A 13880-nucleotide genomic window follows, 5' to 3' on the forward strand; every position below is an offset into this window, starting at 1 on the left:
CTCCCAGAGACAGAACGTTTTAACATTAGTGAAATAAAATATCAGTAAAGGAGTTCTGAGATAATAGCAACACTGACACATATTAGGTAGGGCATTACATTTATCAATCTCAAAAGCACAACAAATGTAACAGGAATAGCAATAAAGAGATAGTTAATGTTAAGGGAGGGGTGTTTTATAGCGTCCTAGCGCTTTGGGTGCATTATGCATGTCCAGGAGGGGGTGGGCAAACTATTCACATGACCACACCCACTAAAATGCCACAGCTATGCCCTTTCCCAGAATCAAGTCCCAGTTTATAGATTTCTATTATTGGTAGATACGGCTATGAGAGTAACACATGTAGACCATTAATAGGATTGGCAAACTGTTAGGGACTGAAGCACAACATGCAAGTTAATGACCTACGTAAGGTATATTGTTCCATTCTTAAACCCTAATTTATTGGGAGTGTTAAAGTCTCTACTCCCAGAGACAGAACGTTTTAACATTAGTAAAATAATAGCTGTCCGAAAGGACTGCAGTGTTGGAGCAGAGTAGGTTTTCCTAGCTGGGGGTGCTGCGGAAGGAAGGTATGTAGACTTATCCGCAATAGCCTTGGATATCCACGTATCCAGTTCATCTCCAAAAAGGGCTTCACCTGTGAATGGTAGGCTTTCCACGCCTCTCCTGGAATCCGCATCCGCAGTCCACTGGCGTAGCCATAAGCTCCTGCGTGCTGACACTGCCATGGCAGTGGTGCGTGCATTGAGAAAACCAATTTCCTTTATGGCCTCCACCATAAAAAAAAAGTCCTGTATATGCTGTAGGAGTAAAATTATCTCCCCCTGGATAAGGAATCTAACCCATCAATTAGATTACCTAACCATTTTGCAATGGCCCTAGTGATCCATGCACAAGCAATAGTGGGTCTCTGGGCCACCCCAGTAGCTGTGTACAGGGATTTGAGAGTGGTCTCAATTTTGCGGTCAGCCGTGTCCTTTAAGGAGGTTGCCCCAAGGACAGGTAAGACTATCTTACGTGACAACCTAGATACCAATGCGTCAACAATCGGTGGATTTTCTCACTTTTTCCTATCATCCTGATGAAACGGGAAGGATACGAGTAACCTTTTAGGGATTTGAAACTTCTTGTCCGGATTAACCCAAGTTTCTTCAAACAGAGACTTTAACTCCTTTGAAGCAGGGAAAGTAGCAGAGGATTTATTTTTTACATTAAAATAAGATTCCTCATCCACCTCCACCACCTTGTCAGGAATGTGCAGGACTTCTCCAATAGCTTCTATCAGGGCCTGTATTCCTTGTGACAGGGTTGCATCCCCCCCACACGATTCCACTTCACCCTCCTTCACGTCTGATACATCATCATCAGTGTCAGCCTGCAGGATTTGGGCCAGAGTACGCTTTTGTGGACAAATGGCAGGGGTCTGAGACGCTTCTATGGGAACTGAATCTCTAGTCATCAGGTCCTCCACAGACTGTCTTAAGTATTGCGTCTCTTTCTCATTATGGGATAATTTATTAGAAATATGTGAGATCATCCCTTTAAGGGAATCCAACCATGTGGGTTCAGACCCACTAGCCTGAGATTGTGTACTATCCGAGGTACACTGTAGTGAATCCCCCGGGGAAGACAAACACTCTGCTGTGCAGGAAACACACTCCCTCGACATGGTAATGTGAAGGGACACACACACTCACACACAGTAAAGTTGAAAGCACAGTTAACCCACACAGAGCCCGCAGGGAGACACAGAGAAGATGGAGACAGCCACACCGCGCCCTTTATGCTAAAGCCAAGCTCAGCTGGGTCGCAAACTAAGCTCCTTAATAGGGCTTAGTATTCTAACACCGCTTCCCCTTCCTTACTATGACCACCTGGTACCACTGAGGAAATGTGGAGTCTTTGTGGAGGAGCAGTGCACGCGGTCTTCCCGGTTTTATTATACTGGCTGAGGTGTCTGAGAAGCTTAACAGCGTGTTAAAACCCCAAGCGGTTTGCCAGTGCAGGGTAATGTTAAAAGAGCTCAGCTCGCCCCTCACAGCGGAAACACACACACATACAGCATGCTGTACTGAGCCTGGAGACACAGCCTGCATGTCAGTGCTGCGCTCCATACCCTGATGCCACCATTACAGCTGGCGACCCGCTAACCGGGACGCCGGCCACCTACTCACCACTCTTCTTACTTCTGGCTCTGTTAGAGGTGGCGGCGTGCTGCGGGACTTTACGCTTGCCATGGTGGGGCTTGCGAATAGGACCCTCAGGAGCTCAGTGTCCTGCCAGCGGGGAATGGGACCAATAACCCTATAGGAGGTTGGGTCCCACATCGCAGACTGCTAAATAAACTTGAAAGCGTGGGGGTGGATTATAAAACAGTTAAATGGATAAGAACCTGGTTGCAGGATAGGAAACAGACAGTTGTAGTACATGGAGTGCAATCTACAGAGGAAAATGTTACCAGTGGAGTACCCCAGGGATATGTACTTGGACCAGCTCTCTTTAATATCTTTGTTGGTGACATTGCAAATGGTATTGAAGGGAAAGTATGCCTTTTTGCAGATGATACAAAGATATGCAACAGGGTAGACACACCGGAAGGGGTAAAACAAATGATTGATGACCTAGCTAGGCTTAAGAAATGGTCAAGAACATGGCAACTACAGTTTAATGCTAAAAAATGCAAAATCATGCACTTGGGTCTCAAAATCCCAAAGCCTAAATATAGTATCAAGGATAGTATCAAGGATACTATAATGGAAACTACCGAGGAGGAAAGGGATTTAGGAGTCACTATTTCAAGTGACTTATAGGCAGGGAAGCAATACAACAAAGCAATGAGAAAAGCACCTCAGATGATTGGTTGCGTAGGGAGAGGAATCAGTAGCAGGAAAAAAGAAGTAATAATGCCACTGTATAGGTCATTGGTACGGCCTCATCTGGAATACTGTGTCCAGTTTTGGAGACCATATCTCCAGAAGGATATAAATACATTAGAGAGTGTACAAAGAAAAGCAACTAAAATAGTGCATGGCTTACACCACAAAACATACCCGGAAAGGCTAAAAGATCATGTATAGTTTGGAGCAGAGAAGGGAAAGGGGGGACATGATAGAAATTTTCAAATATACCAAGGGTTTTAACAAAGTTCAGGAGGGAAACATTCTTCAAAGGAAGAGAAGTATTAGAACTCGCGGACATACACTGAAACTGGAGGGAGGCAGGTTCAGGGGAAATTTATGGAAAAATTACTTCACATAAAGGGTAGTGGATAAGTGGAATAGTCTCCCATCAGAGGTGGTAGAGGCTAAGACTGCAGAGCAATTTAAACATGCTTGGGACAGGCATATGAATATCCTTACAAAGAATTAAGCTTCAAAAAGGGTTGAGATTACCTAAAGGATAAAAAAAGGGGCAGACTAGATGGGCCAAGTGGTTCTTATCGGCCATCAAATTCTAAATGTTTCTATGTTTATGTTTCTATCTACTATGGTTTAACGTTTTATGGTATTCCACAAGCATAAAAACGTTAAACTTCCCACAAAATCTTTACTTTATATAACGTCATTTCAGAATAGCGTTACATAAACAAAATCCTTAATTTTGACCATCAGACCCTTCAGGAAATTATGACAAGCGGCAATTGGGCTATAGATTTTCAAAAACAAAGCCTTTAAGAACTTTGCAGGAACAGCTGTTAACGCAACCGCTGCTCCTGTGAAGTTTGATGCGGAATAGCCTGACAAAGAAAAAAGTGTTAACTTTTTTTTTTCCGTGCGAATATTGCCAATGATGAGGGTAATAATCAACTTTCTTGCTGAATAGAGCCCAATGTGGAAAAAAAGACCATTGCTTCATGTCGTCTGATAAATATGGACAATTGAAATTGGACAATATTAAAAAAAATTTTTTTTTTTTACAACACAATTTTTTTTTTAAATAATGCAATGTCTAGCCATGTAATTATTAGCACTTCACTAAACCCAATAAGCTGGCAAAAAAACAGTAAGCTTAGTTATAAAAAGCTGAATACAGCTTAATCAGTGATCCAGTGTATGGGAACAGGAGAAAGATAAACCATTTTTAACCATGCAGAAAGGTCACATTTTACACATAACTCAAGGCTCGGTCTCTGAATCTTCACATAGATGGCTGTACAAATCAGCTAAATAGACATAATAAATACTTTGACAAGTTGCTGTTATGGATTAACAATAATTTTGCTACTTACTGTAGTATTATGTTTTAATAATGCCATTAATAAATCAGTTTGGGTAGATTTTAAGTTAAAAACAAATACTGTATTTTTATGTATTCTAATTACCACACAACTAAAGGACAAAACGTACTCTTGTTTAACTTTTGTTTGTTGGTTTTAATTATAAATCATATCTACATAGGGGTATATTCAATTGAAGTCGGATCTATTCCAACATGCATTTGTCGGAATGGATCAATGGCCATCTCAATTTGACTTTAAAAAAAGTCGAATTGAGATGAGGGAGCCGAGAGTAGGAGACGGATGGGTGGGGCGGGGGAATATGAGGGAGAGCCACGGGGAGACGGGGGAGAGCAGCGCTACAGTAGCGTTGTATGAGGATGTGGCACCGCTACCAGACCTCACAGCAGCGTCCACCCGGCTCCAGCAAGCGTCTCGCCTGCTGGAGCTGGGTGGACGCTGCCGTGAGCGGCGGCTGTGACACATCCTCCTGCATATGGTGTGCTGGAGCGCTGCTCTCAGTCTCCCAGCGGCTCTCCCCCGTCTCCTCCTCTCAGCTCCCTCATCTCAATCAGACTTTTTTTAAAGTCGGATTGAGATGGTCGGAAACAGGGCCAAAACCGGTTGGATTTGTCCCCGTTTCTGACAGAAGTATGCGGATCGGCAGCTATTCCGCCGATCCACGTGCTTTCCGACAAGTCAAATTCCTCGACTTGTCATATAAAAAAAGCTGGGGATTGAATAGGTCGTGAACCCTTTCCGACCTGAAAAAAGTCGAAAACGGACGTCTTTCCGACAAGACGGCAGTTTCGACTTCAATTAAATATATCCTATAGTCTTAAACCATTTATCTTCACAAATATTTACAAGAGGCTGTTTGACTAATTTTTACCAGATGAGATTATTAGCATACATCATATAGGGACAGGATGTAGAGATTTAGGAAAAGCACAGTAGTCATGTGACCACAAAAACCCTTGCATAAATATTTCACAATGCAAGACACTTGTAAATAACATTTAGATTTTTTTTTTTAACAAGTGTGACAAGGGTCATTCTGTAGAAGAGGCATACAATGAATACCATGACAAATGCAGAATAAATAAGAATTTACTCACCGGTAATTCTATTTCTCGTAGTCCGTAGTGGATGCTGGGAACTCCGTCAGGACCATGGGGAATAGCGGGCTCCGAAGGAGGCTGGGCACTCTAGAAAGATTTATGACTACCTGGTGTGCACTGGCTCCTCCCACTATGACCCTCCTCCAAGCCTCAGTTAGGACACTGTGCCCGGACGAGCTGACATAATAAGGAAGGATTTTGAATCCCGGGTAAGACTCATACCAGCCACACCAATCACACCGTACAACTCGTGATACTATATCCAGTTTGACAGTATGAAAACAACTGAGCCTCTCAACAGATGGCTCAACAATAACCCTTTAGTTAACAATAACTATTTACAAGTATTGCAGACAATCCGCACTTGGGATGGGCGCCCAGCATCCACTACGGACTACGAGAAATAGAATTACCGGTGAGTAAATTCTTATTTTCTCTGACGTCCTAGTGGATGCTGGGAACTCCGTAAGGACCATGGGGATTATACCAAAGCTCCCAAACGGGCGGGAGAGTGCGGATGACTCTGCAGCACCGAATGAGAGAACTCCAGGTCCTCCTCAGCCAGGGTATCAAATTTGTAGAATTTTGCAAACGTGTTTGCCCCTGACCAAGTAGCTGCTCGGCAAAGTTGTAAAGCCGAGACCCCTCGGGCAGCCGCCCAAGATGAGCCCACCTTCCTTGTGGAATGGGCATTTACAGATTTTGGCTGTGGCAGGCCTGCCACAGAATGTGCAAGCTGAATTGTACTACAAATCCAGCGAGCAATAGTCTGCTTAGAAGCAGGAGCACCCAGCTTGTTGGGTGCATACAGGATAAACAGCGAGTCAGATTTTCTGACTCCAGCCGTCCTGGAAACATATATTTTCAGGGCCCTGACAACGTCTAGCAACTTGGAGTCCTCCAAATCCCTAGTAGCCGCAGGCACCACAATAGGCTGGTTCAGGTGAAACGCTGACACCACCTTAGGGAGAAACTGGGGACGAGTCCTCAATTCTGCCCTATCCATATGGAAAATCAGATAAGGGCTTTTACATGATAAAGCCGCCAATTCTGACACTCGCCTGGCTGAAGCCAAGGCCAATAACATGACCACTTTCCACGTGAGATATTTTAGATCCACGGTTTTTAGTGGCTCAAACCAATGTGATTTTAAGAAACTCAACACCACGTTGAGATCCCAAGGTGCCACAGGAGGCACAAACGGGGGCTGAATATGCAGCACTCCTTTCACAAATGTCTGAACTTCAGGTACTGAAGCTAGTTCTTTTTGAAAGAAAATCGACAGAGCCGAGATCTGTACTTTAATGGAGCCTAGTTTTAGGCCCATATTCACTCCTGCTTGCAGGAAATGCAGAAATCGACCTAGTTGAAATTCCTCTGTTGGGGCCTTTTTGGCCTCGCACCATGCAACATATTTCCGCCATATGCGGTGATAATGCTTTGCCGTAACATCTTTCCTGGCTTTAATAAGCGTAGGAATGACTTCCTCCGGAATACCCTTTTCCTTCAGGATCCGGCGTTCAACCGCCATGCCGTCAAACGCAGCCGCGGTAAGTCTTGGAACAGACAGGGCCCCTGCTGTAGCAGGTCCTGTCTGAGCGGCAAAGGCCACGGGTCCTCTGAGATCATCTCTTGAAGTTCCGGGTACCACGCTCGTCTTGGCCAATCCGGAACCACGAGAATTGTGTTTACTCCTCGCTTTCTTATTATTCTCAATACCTTTGGTATGAGAGGCAGAGGAGGGAACACATAAACCGACTGGTACACCCACGGTGTCACTAGAGCGTCCACAGCTATCGCCTGAGGGTCCCTTGACCTGGCGCAATATCTTTTTAACTTTTTGTTGAGGCGGGACGCCATCATGTCCACCTGTGGTTTTTCCCAATGGTTTACCAGCATCTGGAAGACTTCTGGATGAAGTCCGCACTCTCCCGGGTGGAGGTCGTGTCTGCTGAGGAAGTCTGCTTCCCAGTTGTCCACTGCTGACAGTGCTAGTACATGATTCTCCGCCCATCGGAGAATTCTTGTGGCTTCTGCCATTGCCATCCTGCTTCTTGTGCCTCCCTGTCGATTTACATGGGCGACTGCCGTGATGTTGTCTGACTGGATCAGCACCGGCTGGTGTAGGAGCAGGGATTTTGCTTGACTTAGGGCATTGTAAATGGCCCTTAGTTCCAGAATATTTATGTGAAGGGAAGTCTCCTGACTCGACCATAGTCCTTGGAAGTTTCTTCCCCGTGTGACTGCCCCCCAGCCTCGAAGGCTGGCATCCGTGGTCACCAGGACCCAGTCCTGTATGCCGAACCTGCGGCCCTCCAGAAGATGGGCACTCTGCAGCCACCACAGTAGAGACACCCTGGTTCTTGGAGACAGGGTTATTAAGCGATGCATCTGAAGATGCGATCCGGACCATTTGTCCAATAGGTCCCACTGAAAGATTCTGGCATGGAACCTGCCGAAGGGAATTGCTTCGTAAGAAGCTACCATCTTTCCCAGTACCCGCGTGCAGTGATGCACCGATACCTGTTTTGGTTTCAGGAGGTCTCTGACTAGAGATGACAACTCCCTGGCTTTCTCCTCCGGGAGAAACACTTTTTTCTGGACTGTATCCAGGATCATACCCAGGAACAGTAGCCGTGTCGTCGGAACCAGCTGTGACTTTGGGATATTCAGAATCCAGCCGTGCTGGTGCAGCACTTCCTGAGATAGTGCTACTCCCACCAACAACTGTTCCTTGGATCTCGCCTTTATTAGGAGATCGTCCAAGTACGGGATAATTAAAACTCCCTTTTTTCGAAGGAGTATCATCATTTCCGCCATAACCTTGGTAAATACCCTCGGTGCCGTGGACAGTCCAAACGGCAGCGTCTGGAATTGGTAATGGCAATCCTGTACCACAAATCTGAGGTACTCCTGGTGAGGATGGTAAATGGGGACATGCAAGTAAGCATCCTTGATGTCCAGGGATACCATGTAATCCCCCTCGTCCAGGCTTGCAATAACCGCCCTGAGCGATTCCATCTTGAACTTGAATTTTTTTATGTATGTGTTCAAGGATTTCAAATTTAAAATGGGTCTCACCGAACCGTCCGGTTTCGGCACCACAAATAGTGTGGAATAGTAACCCCGGCCTTGTTGAAGTAGGGGTACCTTGATTATCACCTGCTGGGAATAAGCTTGTGAATTGCCGCTAGCACCGCCTCCCTGTCTGAGGGAGCAATCGGCAAGGCAGATTTTAGGAACCGGTGGGGTGGAGACGCCTCGAATTCCAGTTTGTACCCCTGAGATACTATTTGAAGGATCCAGGGATCCACCTGTGAGCGAGCCCACTGATCGCTGAAATTCTTGAGGCGGCCCCCCATCGTACCTGGCTCCGCCTGTGGAGCCCCACCGTCATGCGGCGGACTTGGAAGAAGCAGCGGGGGAGGACTTTTGCTCCTGGGAACCTGCTGTTTGTTGCAGCCTTTTTCCCCTACCTCTGCCTCTGGACAGAAAAGACCCGCCTTTTCCACGCTTGTTTTTCTGGGTCCGAAAGGACTGAACCTGATAAAACGGCGCCTTCTTAGGCTGTGAGGGGACATGGGGTAAAAATGCTGACTTCCCAGACGTTGCTGTGGAAACAAGGTCCGAGAGACCATCCCCAAATAATTCCTCACCCCTATAAGGCAAAACTTCCATGTGCCTTTTAGAATCTGCATCTCCTGTCCACTGGCGAGTCCATAAGCCTCTCCTAGCAGAAATGGACAATGCACTTACTTTAGATGCCAGCCGGCAGATTTCCCTCTGTGCATCTCTCATATATAAGACTGAGTCTTTGATATGGTCTATGGTTAGCAGGATCGTGTCTCTGTCTAGTGTGTCAATATTTTCTGACAATTTATCTGACCACGCGGCGGCAGCACTGCACATCCATGCTGACGCAATAGCTGGTCTAAGTATAATGCCTGAGTGTGTATATACAGACTTCAGGATCGCCTCCTGCTTTCTATCAGCAGGTTCCTTGAGGGCGGCCGTATCCGGAGACGGTAGTGCCACCTTTTTAGACAAACGTGTGAGCGCTTTATCCACCCTAGGAGGTGTTTCCCAACGTGACCTATCCTCTGGCGGGAAAGGGAACGCCATTAGTACCTTCTTAGGAATTACCAATTTTTTATCAGGGAAAGCCCACGCTTCTTCACACACTTCATTTAATTCATCTGATGGGGGAAAAACTACGGGTAGTTTTTTCTCCACAAACATAATACCCTTTTTAGTGGTACCTGTAGTTATATCAGAAATGTGTAACACCTCTTTCATTGCCTCAATCATGCAGTGAATGGCCTTAGTGGGCATCAGGTTAGACTCATCGTCATCGACACTGGTGTCAGTATCAGTGTCGACATCTGGGTCTGCGGTCTGAGGTAGCGGGCGTTTCAGAGCCCCTGATGACCTTTGAGACGCCTGGACAGGCACGAGCTGAGAAGTCGGCTGTCCCACATTTGGCATGTCGTCAAATTTCTTATGTAAGGAGTCTATACGTGCACTCATTTCTTTCCATAAGCTCATCCACTCAGGTGTCTGCCCCGCAGGGGGTGACATCCCTTCTAAAGGCATCTGCTCCGTCTCCACATCATTATCCTCATCAAACATGTCGACACAGCCGTACCGACACACCGCACACACACAGGGAATGCTCCAACAGAGGACAGGACCCACAAAAGCCCTTTGGGGGGACAGAGTGAGAGTATGCCAGCACACACCAGAGCGCTATATAATGCAGGGACTAACTGAGTTATGTCCCCTATAGCTGCTTTTTCTATATAAATGTATACTGCGCCTAAATTTAGTGCCCCCCCTCTCTTTTTTACCCTTTTCTGTAGTGTAGACAGCAGGGGAGAGCCAGGGAGCTTCCTTCCAGCGGAGCTGTGAGGGAAAAATGGCGCCAGTGTGCTGCAGGAGATAGCTCCGCCCCTTTTCTGCGGACTATTCTCCCGCTTTTTCCTATATTCTGGCAGGGGTATTTTCCACATATATAGCCTCTGGGGCTATATATTGTGGTATTTTTGCCAGCCAAGGTGTTATTATTATTGCTTCTCAGGGCGCCCCCCCCCCCCAGCGCCCTGCACCCTCAGTGACCGGAGTGTGAAGTGTGTGTGAGGAGCAATGGCGCACAGCTGCAGTGCTGTGCGCTACCTTGGTGAAGACTGATGTCTTCTGCCGCCGATTTTCCGGACCTCTTCTTGCTTCTGGCTCTGTAAGGGGGACGGCGGCGCGGCTCCGGGACCGAACACCAAGGCTGGGCCTGCGGTCGATCCCTCTGGAGCTAATGGTGTCCAGTAGCCTAAGAAGCCCAAGCTGGCTGCAAGCAGGCAGGTTCGCTTCTTCTCCCCTTAGTTCCTCGCTGCAGTGAGCCTGTTGCCAGCAGGTCTCACTGAAAATAAAAAACCTAATTTCTATACTTTCTTTCTAAAGGCTCAGGAGAGCCCCTAGTATGCATCCAACCTCGGCCGGGCACAAAATCTAACTGAGGCTTGGAGGAGGGTCATAGTGGGAGGAGCCAGTGCACACCAGGTAGTCATAAATCTTTCTAGAGTGCCCAGCCTCCTTCGGAGCCCGCTATTCCCCATGGTCCTTACGGAGTTCCCAGCATCCACTAGGACGTCAGAGAAACTAAAGTATTGTATTTTAGACACTGGGGTATCTATAATGGGTGCAAGGTGTCCGGTGCCCAGGGGGCCACCCATTGCACACCCTGCACCCATATAATTATACTTACCACTCCGTGAGCCAGGCGCTGGCTGAATAGATGAGAAAATCACTGGGAAAATGGCCACCGCTGCAGTCTTCCAGGTGATTTACGCAGTAGATAAGTCTCCCCTGGGAACAAGTCGCAGATGATATGTTCCCAGAGATCTGTGCATGTGCACTACCGCTGGAGGGCAGGGGGCCTGATTGCAACCTGCACACGGGCCGCCTTCCTTATTAAACTGCCTTAAATTATAGATAGCGAAAGCTAGATCAATAAGAGGAGGACTACATTACAGATCAAAAGATGTATTATAAAATATTTAAAAAAAAATAAACCTGCTAGCAGTCTCCAACTATATATTTTGAAATTGCAAAATGCGATAATAATATTGGGGGGGGGAGGGATGGGGAGTACACCCGTGTACTAAATTTTACGTAGCAATTAACCTGAAATAGTAGAAAGTACATAATAAAGTGAACAATGCAAAAAACATATTGTAAAGCATTTCTGAAACAAGTATGTACATATAAGCAATAAAGAAATATTATCAAGATAGAGAGTGCAAGATTGTGTGTTTTAATTATACCAATTGAGGTGCATACAATACACAAACAAAATAAATAAAACTGGGTACTTATACCTACAAAGGTCAATTGTTCATTTATCCATATAAATGCATAAGAATGCTCTTAAGAAGCATAATCCAGGATACACTCTGCATTAAAGCTCCATTATCATATATCGTATGAGCCAAGTCCTTAAAGCAGGTTGTTTGAATAAAGCAATTGTCACTGGCCGTATTAAGGTACAAGTTGCAATGCACAGTCCATGCTGTGCTCGACCTCCCCCATAATTAAACACACAGGACCTAATTCAGATCTGATCGCAGCAGCACATTTCTTATCTTAGCTAATGGGCAAAATCATGTGCACTGCGGCAGGGGGGGGGGGCAGATATAACATGTGCAGAGAGTTAGATTTGTGGGGGGGTGGGTGTTCAAACTGAAATCTAAATTGCAGTGTAAAAATAAAGCAGCCAGTATTTACCCTGCACAGAAACAAAATAACCCACCCAAATCTAACTCTCTCTGCACATGTTATATCTGCCCCCCCCCCCTGCAGTGCACATGGTATTGCCCATTTGCTAACAAATTTGCTGCTGCAATCAGATCTGAATTAGGACCACAGTCTCATGTAATCGTCTGGTGTGCTGACGTAATTAGCTTGGGTCTCCGGCTTTGTATGTGTGGGTAATCCTGAGCAGTCACTCATGTGGGAAAGGAAGGTGCGACTGTTGTATCTCTGCAGCCAGCGTAGGTGGTGCAACACAAGGAAGGTAAGGCGGGCTCAAGCAGCAGTGGAAGTGTCTGTACAGAGCAGTGGCATGCGGTGAGGTCAGTGGCTGGTGAGTAACTACAGTCATAATGTCCGCTGAATCCTGCCGATGACCCCTACCGCCGCTGAGCCAATGCCCGCTGCCACCGCTAATGGCTTACAAACTCGCCCACCATCAACTGACCCAGCCCTCCGCCACTAATTTGCATCTCAGTCCGATGCCGCCAATGCCCGCTGCTTGCCTGCTCATCATACTTGTTATATATTGTACATTTTTATAGAAAAAATAATAATAATTAGTGTTTGGGACTGGGAAGGGAGTGGGAGGAGGACATGAATGCAATTTTGTTGTCCGGGGCTTCCATTAACAGAAGGGTCTGAATGGATTAAAAAAAAAAGTAAAAAACATTTTTTTTTTTAATTTAAAATGTAAAAAAAAAAAAAAAAAAAAAAATGCGTGAGGTTCCCCCTCCTAAGTATAACCAGCCTCGGGCTCTTTGAGCCAGTCCTGGTTGTTTAAATACTGGGGGGGAAAATTGGACAGGGGTTCCCCGTATTTAGACTACCAGCACCGGGCTCTTAGTCCGGTCCTGGTTCCAAAAATACGGGGGACAAAAGATGTGGGGGTCCCCAGTATTTTTAAAACCAGTACCGGCTCCACTAGCCAGGGACATAATGCCACAGCCGGGGGACACATTTATGTAGGTCCCTGCGGCCGTGGCATTACTCCCCCAACTAGTCACCCCTGGCCGGGGTTCCCTGGAGGAGTGGGGGCCCCTTAAATCAAGGGGTCACCCCCCCTCCAGGCACCCAAGGGCCAGGGATGAAGCTCGAGGCTGTCCCCAGCACCCCTGGGCGGTGGGTGCCGGGCTGATAGCCGTGTGTAAAAAAAAGAATATTGTTTTTTGTTGTGGAACTACAAGGCCTCCCCCGCTTGCTGGTACTTGGAGAACCTCAAGTACCAGCATGCGGGGAAATAACGGGCCCGCTGGTACCTGTAGGTCTACAACACCAAAAATACCCACATAAAAAAAACACAACTCACACACCGTGAAAGTAAAAATTTATTAAAACACACTTACACATACTTACCTACATCCCACGCCGATCACGTCCACTTGTCCATGTAGAATCCAATAGGGGTACCTGTAAAAATGAGAGACAGATTACTTACCTACATCCCACGCCGATCACGTCCACTTGTCCAGTACAATCCAATAGGGTAGGGGTACCTGTAAAAATGAACATTATACTTACAAACTTCGTGAGAGAGAGAGAGAGAGAGAGAGAGAGAGAGAGAGAGAGAGAGAGAGTGATGTACTAAGCAGTAATATAGCGGTAAAACCTGTTACCGTCCCGATGTCTTTTTCCCGTATGTTCTATTAATCCTCAGCCTACTGCGCTGTAAGTTGCTTCCGCATCTCCTGTTCCACGTGACTTCTTCGGCACGATACCTGCTCTCATAGGTAGCCTATTGT

General features: G+C 46.4%; 1 protein-coding gene across 4 annotated transcripts in view; it reads right to left on the minus strand.

Annotated features, from left to right (window-relative positions):
* Positions 1–13880, minus strand: part of LRRC8D (leucine rich repeat containing 8 VRAC subunit D) — a 165688-nt gene that overhangs the window by 138522 nt on the left and 13286 nt on the right. The window contains exon 1 of one of the 4 annotated variants that reach the window (XM_063939936.1): positions 11713–11813. The exons of the other annotated variants lie outside the window; for them this stretch is intronic. The gene's annotated coding sequence lies outside the window, so the exon portion shown is untranslated. Of the gene's footprint in view, positions 1–11712; positions 11814–13880 lie in introns of those variants that run through there. 4 annotated transcript variants of the gene reach the window in all.

This window comes from Pseudophryne corroboree, chromosome 9 (genome assembly GCF_028390025.1).
Source record: "Pseudophryne corroboree isolate aPseCor3 chromosome 9, aPseCor3.hap2, whole genome shotgun sequence".
NCBI lineage: Eukaryota > Metazoa > Chordata > Amphibia > Anura > Myobatrachidae > Pseudophryne > Pseudophryne corroboree.